Raw genomic sequence first — 8,663 nt, 5'->3', positions numbered from 1 at the left:
AATAAATAAATAATAATAAAATAATTAATTAAGCAGTGAAATTCTAGCCACGGATGCATTTGGGTCAATGCTTTTCCTGTCTACTAACAAAAGATAGAAATAATTTGAGGCACACTAGTATTACTTTCCACCCTCTCTTTGTAATGCAGAAGTTATGGGTCTGTAGTTTGGTATATCATATTGTAAATTGTGAAAATCAATAAACAAAATGTGAGAAATCCCCAAACAATCCACAACTGATACATTTTGATAAATCAGGTACTCTAGACATAAATTTATTAATCTAATCACAGCATGTTGTTTCAAACAGTCCCCTCCTCCTTCATTCAGCAAACTTATTCATAAAACACTTCCCATAGTAATTCATTAGTCTAAAAAAATAATATATGAACACCTCAAGCAACGCAGTTATTGAACAGCTATGCATTTTTTTAAAGTTCATAGCTGCAGTTTGCTTGTTATTAGAGTAAGGAACAGCAGATTAGTCAGAAAGAATTGAACCTGGCACTTCTTGTTCCTCTATAAATTTACAAGTAAACAGTGTTTGAATACACAAGGGAACACATTGGATTTAAACAATCATAGTAGCCATTTGTGATGCAGGGCTACAATTCCAAAGACCAAATTCAGTTTATTGAAGTGAATGGGACTAAATTTGGCCCAAGTAACTTGCTCATTGAAACTATAAGAATAGTTGTAACAGCAGATTTCTCAGCCAAAGGATAATTCATTATGATTCTTCAGCAGGGCCGGCTCTAGTTTTTTTGCCTCCCCAAGCAAAAAAATGTTTGGCTGCCCCCACCCCAGCCCTAGGCTCCCCCCGGATCCCTATGCTGCCCCAGCGCTGGGCTCTCCCCTCCAACCCGCACCCCTGCCGCCCCAACCCTGGGCTCTCCCCTGCACTCCCTGCTGCCCCAGACCTGGGATACCCCCAACCAGTGCTGACTCCGCCCGCTCCCCCCTCGCCTCCAGCCGGTCCGGCGCTGGCAGGGTTGGGATAAGCAGCGGGGCTCCCGGGCCATGCCTCAGCTCAGGGTCCCGCTAGCCGGGGCTCCTGCCTCCAGGACTGGCCGGGACCCGGGAGGGAAGAGCGGGGGGATTGCCCGGCAGAGGGCTGAGGAGCCGGGGCAGGGCACCCCCAGAGGGAGCGGAGCCCCGGAGAGCGGGACGCAGGCCCCACATGGCAGCGCCCCAGGCACCGGTCCCCACTATGGCCCCGCTGCTGCTGCTGCTCCTGGCCGCCCTGCCGCAGTCCCTGGGTGGCTCGGGCTGCTTCGCCCAGCCCCGGATGCGGCGCTGGGGGGCAGCCGCCCTGCGGCACCTGCAGGCGGCTCCGTGCGCCCCACGGGGTGGGCCCCAGCCTGAGTGTCCCGCACTCGGAGCCCGCCTGGCCATAAGGTGCGGGCGCTGCTCCCCGACGCAAACCGCAGCGGCCCCAAGGCACCCTCCCGTGCAGGACCCGCTGCTGCTGCCAGGGCCAGCTCTAGGCTTTTGCAGCCCCAAGCACGCAAAAAAAAAAGGCCGGCTGGAATGTTGCCCCTGAAAATGTGCCGCCCCAAGCGCGTGCTTGGTTTGCTGGTGCCTGGAGCCGGCCCTGTTCTTCAGTAAGCAATAGAATGTTGTACTTTACCAGGACACACAGGGAAACCACATTAAAATTTATTCTATGCTTAAATGAAAAAGATAGTCATGGGTTCTGATTCTGAACCCACTTATACCAATGTAACTGGCAACTAATTCCACTGAAATCTATAACATTATATAATACTGGTATAAAGCTAGATTGAGATCACAACCAGGCCTCTAAAATACACTGCAAACTACAGTACAAACTAAATCAGCACAATTTTGGAACAAATTCAGCACTCCCTCCATATGGCAACAATTTAGGTGTCAGGAACTCAGCTGGCTCTGAGCATGGTCACTAGCAATCCAATGATCTCAGCTGAGCCTAATAGCCCCCCCCCCCCCCCCCCGCCCTCTCCCAAGTGACTGTGCTCCCTAATTGGTGAGAAGGACCATCAGATCTCTATTTAGTCCTAGTAACAACAGCAGTATAGTGCTGTTCAATGCATTCTACACCTGCAGCTGTGCTAGATCTACTTCCTGTCCAGCTCTTGCTCCAGGCCTTGCATGTTCTGCTCCAGCCCTAGTCCTGCCCGACCCCTGATTCCTAACACTGGCTTGTCTCCTGACCAGACTGCTGATTCTGCCCTCTGATTCTGCTCCAAGAACTAAGCCAAACTTTGACCAGTAGCTTGCACCGCCTGCACCTCAGTGTGTGGTCTCAGGTAACACAGATGCAGCCAGCATAACTATTCTAAATTCAGTGGCCCAGAGTCTGCTTTGTTATTTCAGTGTAAATCCAAACTCCATTAATCATAGTAGAGTGGTTCTGGGTTTATACCAGTGTAATGTAGAGCAAAATTTGACTCTGCATGTCTGTACCTGTGTGTGTCTGTGTGGTGAAACTTTATTTCTGTTGTTACCCAATAAAGTATCATTAAAAAGAAACCCAACGAACAAAAACCCCACTGTCTTTAACAACTGGATTAGAAGGTCAGTTTGTCAACAGCTCTCTTGTGTGACAGCCACTGTCACCATCAGTGAAGCTACACTGTCCTTTTTTCTCAGGCTAGCCATAGTGCCAATGAGTAGCACATTTTATGTAGAGGTTTTTTTTTTTTTTTTTTTTTTTAACAAATAAAAGGATGGTCTTTAAATGGAGGCCAGAGCCTTCTACATTAGTGTCTGAAGCACACTGGTCTTCAGTGTAGTCCTGAGCTGAATGGTGTATGAGATTCCCCAGGAAAACAAGAAATTGCACAGGTATAAGGGAGGAAAGAAAGGGCCCAGTACATAGTGTTGCATGATACAAGATGGTAGGTTAGCCTCCAGCCCATTATAACCTAGAGCGCCTTAGTTGTTTAACTGGAGCTACACATTTTAGGTGTCCGCTTGTGTCTATTGTGTGTTTCAGTAGGACCTATATTATATGAATCTTTCAAGATGCACATGGAAAAGTGACTGAAGGGTGGTCCATTAATATTGGACAAGTAATTTTTTCTTTTTTACTGTGATGCAATTAAATTTTACATCTACAAAAGTTATACCATTCCTAGTGCAGAAGGTCAGTACACACTAACATTTGCATTTGAGAGAGAATCTGACATGACAACCATAAGTGAGCAACATATTTCTGAAATCCATTGCTACTCTGAGACACTATGAAGGATGTAAGGAAACACAGACATAAATGAAGGGTCGCATATATGCTTTGTGCCCTGGATGTTCTCAATGATAACCAGTTATAGATTTTTTCCCCCATGTCTCATCTTCTCTCATGAGTTTCTGGTTTTATCACAAAATCTTTCCCTGAAAACTTGGAGGAAAACATTGGTATTCTCAGGATAATTTACTGAGCACACAAATATCATTGTGCCAGCTTAAATGGAGAAAATGTCCTTCACTGAGAACAGATATCATGGTACAGCATCTTCACACTGTTTGAAAAGGATAATCTGTTTAGTGTCCTCCTTAGATAGGTTTTTGTTACTCCTAGGTTTCTTTCCACTTCACCCCAAATAATACAAATATTATGAACTGCAGGTAGTTTTTCCGGTCTGAAATTATGTATATGAAAGGTGGCCTTTGTGCTGTTATCCTAGATATCCTGCTAGAGTTTAAGCTATCATCACATGCACTGTCACATGTGGAAGGGTACCTAGAACCTTGCTGAGGAGAAACAATTGTAATGCCCACTTCTCAGGGCTAACGCCATTTCATCAATGTTCAGTTGAATCTTTTCCCTGAAATCTGGGCACTTTGGGCTTTCATGGCGACAAAATGGTATACTCCATGCCCCCAGAAAGCTATCGGTAGGACTGGTCCAAAATTTTCTGTCTAAACTGTATTTTTTTTTTTTTTTTTTTACTAAAGGTCTTTTTTTCTGAAAAGTGTGCTTTCTGTGGAAAAGTTTGACTTTTTGTTGAACAATTTCAGCCAAAACTCAAATAATTTTAATTTGGAAATGTTTCTGCCATGCTCCCTGGGAGTTGTATTTTGCATATCTCCTACCCCATTCTCCTGTATGGGCCAGATTCTCCCACTGGATTACATCTCCCATGATGCCTTGTGATCATAGACTCACATGAAGCACAGCAGCAGCACACCAAGATGGGAGACTATGTTGCATCATGGGGGATGTAGTCTGGCCAAGGAGCCTGGCTCATAGAGGAGAATGTGGGCATGAGGCACCTGAACTACAATTCCCATGAGACACTGCATTGGCATTTTTGAATCCAAACTTTTTGACGTTCAACCTCATTTTTCCATGGAAAATTTTGACAAAAATTAATTTTAAAAATACCATTTTCTGACCAACTCTAGTTACCAGGTTATCGTCAATGTGGAGTATGGGGGTGACTGAAGGATTCTGGGGCTTCCAATGTCTTGCTTTGCTTACAGAGATACTCCAGCATGGGTAACCTTTGAGTCTTGGATTTCTTTTAGCTCCTACTAAACTGCTCACTCCTACCTTTGTTGTTCTTCCTGGAAATCTTAGAACAGAAAAACCAGGGTGGATTTTGTTTGTCTTTATTACATGTCGATTTTTTCTTTAACCAGAGCTATGTTCACACTCTATTTTGCTTCAGGATGTCCGAGGGGCCATATGCGTTAAAACAGAATAAGGGTCTGATCCTACTCCATTTGCAGCCAATAATAATTTTGCCATCCGCTTCAGTGGGAGCAGGACAAGGAGGTCCTCATTTTTCATATGTGATTTCTCCTTCTCCATGAAAAAACAAACACCCTGTATTTGTATTTAATAATTTTGTTGGGCATTTTTAAAATAAAGCTGAGAAAGCAACAAAACAAAGTTTTATTTGACGGCTCAGGACCTAGTATTTGTGCCAGTGCCGCTGCCATCTCTCCCAGTGGCCCTTTCTAGCGCAGGCACCAATTGAGAGTCCCGGTTTTCACTGAGTGAGCCATGATGAACTGAAGTGATTTGGTGTAAATTATGTGAGAAAAGTGCACTGCAATTTTTGTGTATAACAGACATGAAAATCAGCCTCAAGGGGCTTATAAAATGTCAGAATAAGGCCTTAAAATCATGTTAAATGTGGCAGTAGTTAGGATTAATACAGACGCCATTTTTTATTACTTGCTTTATTAGCATGTAAGAGTTTGATTTATGCTTGAAGGTGCAGTTTGATTTGTCAAAAAAAGTACAGCAGGCACTTAAAAAATAACACATGCATAAGGAATCAAAAGGCCTTCACCAGGGCCGGTGCTACCATTTAGGCAAACTAGGCGGTTGCCTAGGGCGTCAAGATTTGGGGGCGCCAAAAAGCGGTGCCCCCAATTTTTTTTACATCATTCCTATGCCCCCTCCGTGAGCGCGCGGTCGCCGCTCCACTTCTCCCGCCTCCCAGGTTTGCAGCGCCAATCAGCTGTTTGGCGCCACAAGCCTGGGAGGGGAGAAGAATTAGAGCGGGGGCGGCGTGCTCGGGGAGGAGGCGGAGCAGAGGTGAGCTGGGGTGGGGAGCTGCCGCACAGCTCCCCGGGCCGGGGGGGTGGGGAGCTGCCACGGGAGTGCCTCGGGAGGGGTGGGGGGAGCTGCCGCAGGGCTCCCCAACCCAGCTCATCTCTGCTACGCCCCCTCCCTGAGCGCGCCATCACTGCTCCACTTCTCTTGCCTCCCAGGCTTGTGGCGCCAATCAGCTGTTTAGTGCTGCAAGCCTGGTTGGGGAGGAGAATTAGAGCGGGGGCGGTGTGCTCGGGGAGGAGGCGGAGCAGAGGTGAGCTGGGGTGGGGAGCTGCCGCATGGCTCCCGGGGGGGGGGCCCTCAGGGCAGGGGGGGAAGCTGCCGCGGGAGTGCGCCTCAGAGCAGGGGGGGAGCTGTCGCAGGGCTGGGCGGGGGTGCCTCAAGGTGGAAGTTTCGCCTAGGGCACGAAACTTCCTTGCACCAGTCCTGGCCTTCACAGTGTGGCTTTGGAGAAGTTGGTTGATCACTCTGTGTTAAAGTTTTCTGTCACTAAAAATGCGGATAATCTAGATGAAAGGAGTGCTATGAGGATTTATTCTTAATGTTTCTAAAGAACATTTATTTATTCTTAATGTTTCTTAATCCAGCCCTGGTAAAAGCATCTGGAACTCTATGGAAATCCCGGGTGTGGTACCCCCTTATGCCAAGATTCAATTTGTCTTGTATGTTGTTAATTTTCATACTCCTATCCTGGCTCCCTCAACCCCATATGGGTATAGCTGATGGCAGAATTTAACCCACTCAGATGACATTGTGTAGCTCCTCCTACTCAAGCCATAAGAGAGGGTTTTAAGGGATTGGGTTGAGTGTAGGAGCCAAGGAGCATGGTCCATGTGTTTTGCACACTCTCCTTGATCTATCCATGCAGCCTTGCACATCCTGGCATGAGTGATATGTGTGTGTAGCTGTGTGAGCATTCCCAAACGGTCCAGAACGTGATGATTAATTGTACTTTTGTAGAATTATTTTGCACATATTTGGGGAGCAACACTGAAAAGGGTATTTTGATTTGCAGCATACACAGAAGGCCATAGTGCTGTACAGAAGAACACTTTAAAATTTTAAAACCTCAATGTGAAACTAATAATCAGGATATAATTTAAATTTTCTGATTAAAAAAGCAGTATCATGCCAATCCTTTCCCACCCCTCATTAATGCTAGAGGAAAATTTATATGATACAGTGGATGAGCATTACTCTAAGGAACTAATGCTAAATAAACATCCTGAAGGTAATAGGAGTGACTTTGGAATAATATAGGAAAATGAACAGTGGTAGAAGTAAGTTTAGGGAAGGAAGGATAAATTTAATTTAAAAAAATTAACATGCAGGGGATTCATCAGAGCAGTGGTGTGCCATGACATTTTTAGTCAGGTATGAAAATCTACAGTTGCCTGCAAAATGGCATCCTCCATGTGGCATGACTTTGCACGTACCATGTGTGCGAGGTCACGCTGTGTGGAGGACACTGTTTTGTTCTACAGAATGGCATCCTCTGTGTGCGTTTGAGGCCGAACGGAATTGTCTCCTGGGCACAGCCGTTCCTGGGGAATGTAATGCCTCGATAGACTCCAAATTTGTTCTTTAGTCTCAAGCAGTGAGTGAGCTCACTTCCTGGTAGGAGGAAGCAAATGTCTTTCTGGCTTATTCAGCTTTGGAGGAAGAGTTGTAACAGTGCCTAGTCTCAAAGATGGGGGAGTAAAAACTAGAAACTCTATCCTGGTCTGGAGGGGGTAGGGGAGAAGAAGTGGATGGTATCGTTGGAGGAGTAAGATGTGAAAAAGTCCTGAGTTTAAGTTCCAGTGTTGTGCAGACTGATCGACATTGTACTCCTTTCTGGAGATGACCCTCAAAGGAAACAGTATGAAATCCAGAATATGTAACCTAAATGTCAGACTTTCCTCTATGACAATCGCAGGTTGTTCTGTTTCCAGTGTGTTCTTATTTTATTTTGAATTGTGGGGAAAATGTCCAAAAAGTATTGTATTCCATTAAAAACCATATTAAAGAATGTTATTAAAGTTGCAAAATCAAGCACTCAGAAGCTAGGAAATGTCAGTGTTATGATTGTCCATATAACTTTAATCCTACTCCCTTGGCATGTGCATTATGATACATTTTTAATTTAATGAGCACATACTATTTTTTTCCACAAGGCTCACCCCTGTGCTAAGCATGATATGGTACCCGTGGGAACCATAAGTTTGAGTTTCTTCTTTTATATTGAAATTATCAATTGAAAATGGAACGCAAGGCTTTGTGGGGGGGTTGTGGTTTTTTATTTGTATTAAAAGGTGTGTAATTTGCTGTTTAGAAAGACTTTGGATGAGAGAGTGAGCCCAGCCCAGCTGTAATATAGGAGTAACAACATGTTGTTCCAGTTCATAGTGGTGATAGTTCTGACTTGTAAATGGTGGTACTGAAGGTTTTCTTATTGTACAAGAACATAAGAATAGTTATATTGGATCAGATCAATGGTGAACTTATCTATTTTTTTTTAACCCTGTATCCCGAGATGCCATGCAAGGATGTGACTGCACACATCTATTCACTGTGGGCTTGATGGTCATTTAAACTAAGGCCCTTTTACCTTTACTCTGCTCTGACAGTGTAAAGGGCCGTGAATGTGAGTGGAAACATAACTTATAGAGAACTGTAAAGCAGCATTAGTGTATCTGGCCCTGTATCTATTTTATGTGGATTTTCTGGGCCAAGGTATGCATCCAAACCAGGGAAACTGTGAAATAATAGCAGGGTTGATGGTGCCTCTGATTGCATTATTATAGCCCTGCAGAAGCATGTGATTATTTCAGTTTGTGATCAGTCTTGTATTTTAGTATTTTTTTCTTAACCAGTTGAATCTCGCGTTACATGCATGTTTATTTCAATGTGCAATCACTTTTTTTTTTTCATTTTAAAATTACCCAAACAAAGAAATTTCAGTGCAAATACTATGTTAATGCTTGAGAATTTAAATGCAGAAAAACCAGGGTATTTAAAATTATGGTTTCCAGGCAACAGAAACTGAGCCACAGGATTTTTCTATCACATGCCTCCTTAATGGCATATACAATAATAAAAACATATTCCTTTTGTGCAAAGGCATCAAGAT

This window comes from Malaclemys terrapin, chromosome 9 (genome assembly GCF_027887155.1).
Source record: "Malaclemys terrapin pileata isolate rMalTer1 chromosome 9, rMalTer1.hap1, whole genome shotgun sequence".
Taxonomy (NCBI): Eukaryota; Metazoa; Chordata; order Testudines; family Emydidae; genus Malaclemys; species Malaclemys terrapin.
Note: the sequence above shows the minus strand (reverse complement) of the source record.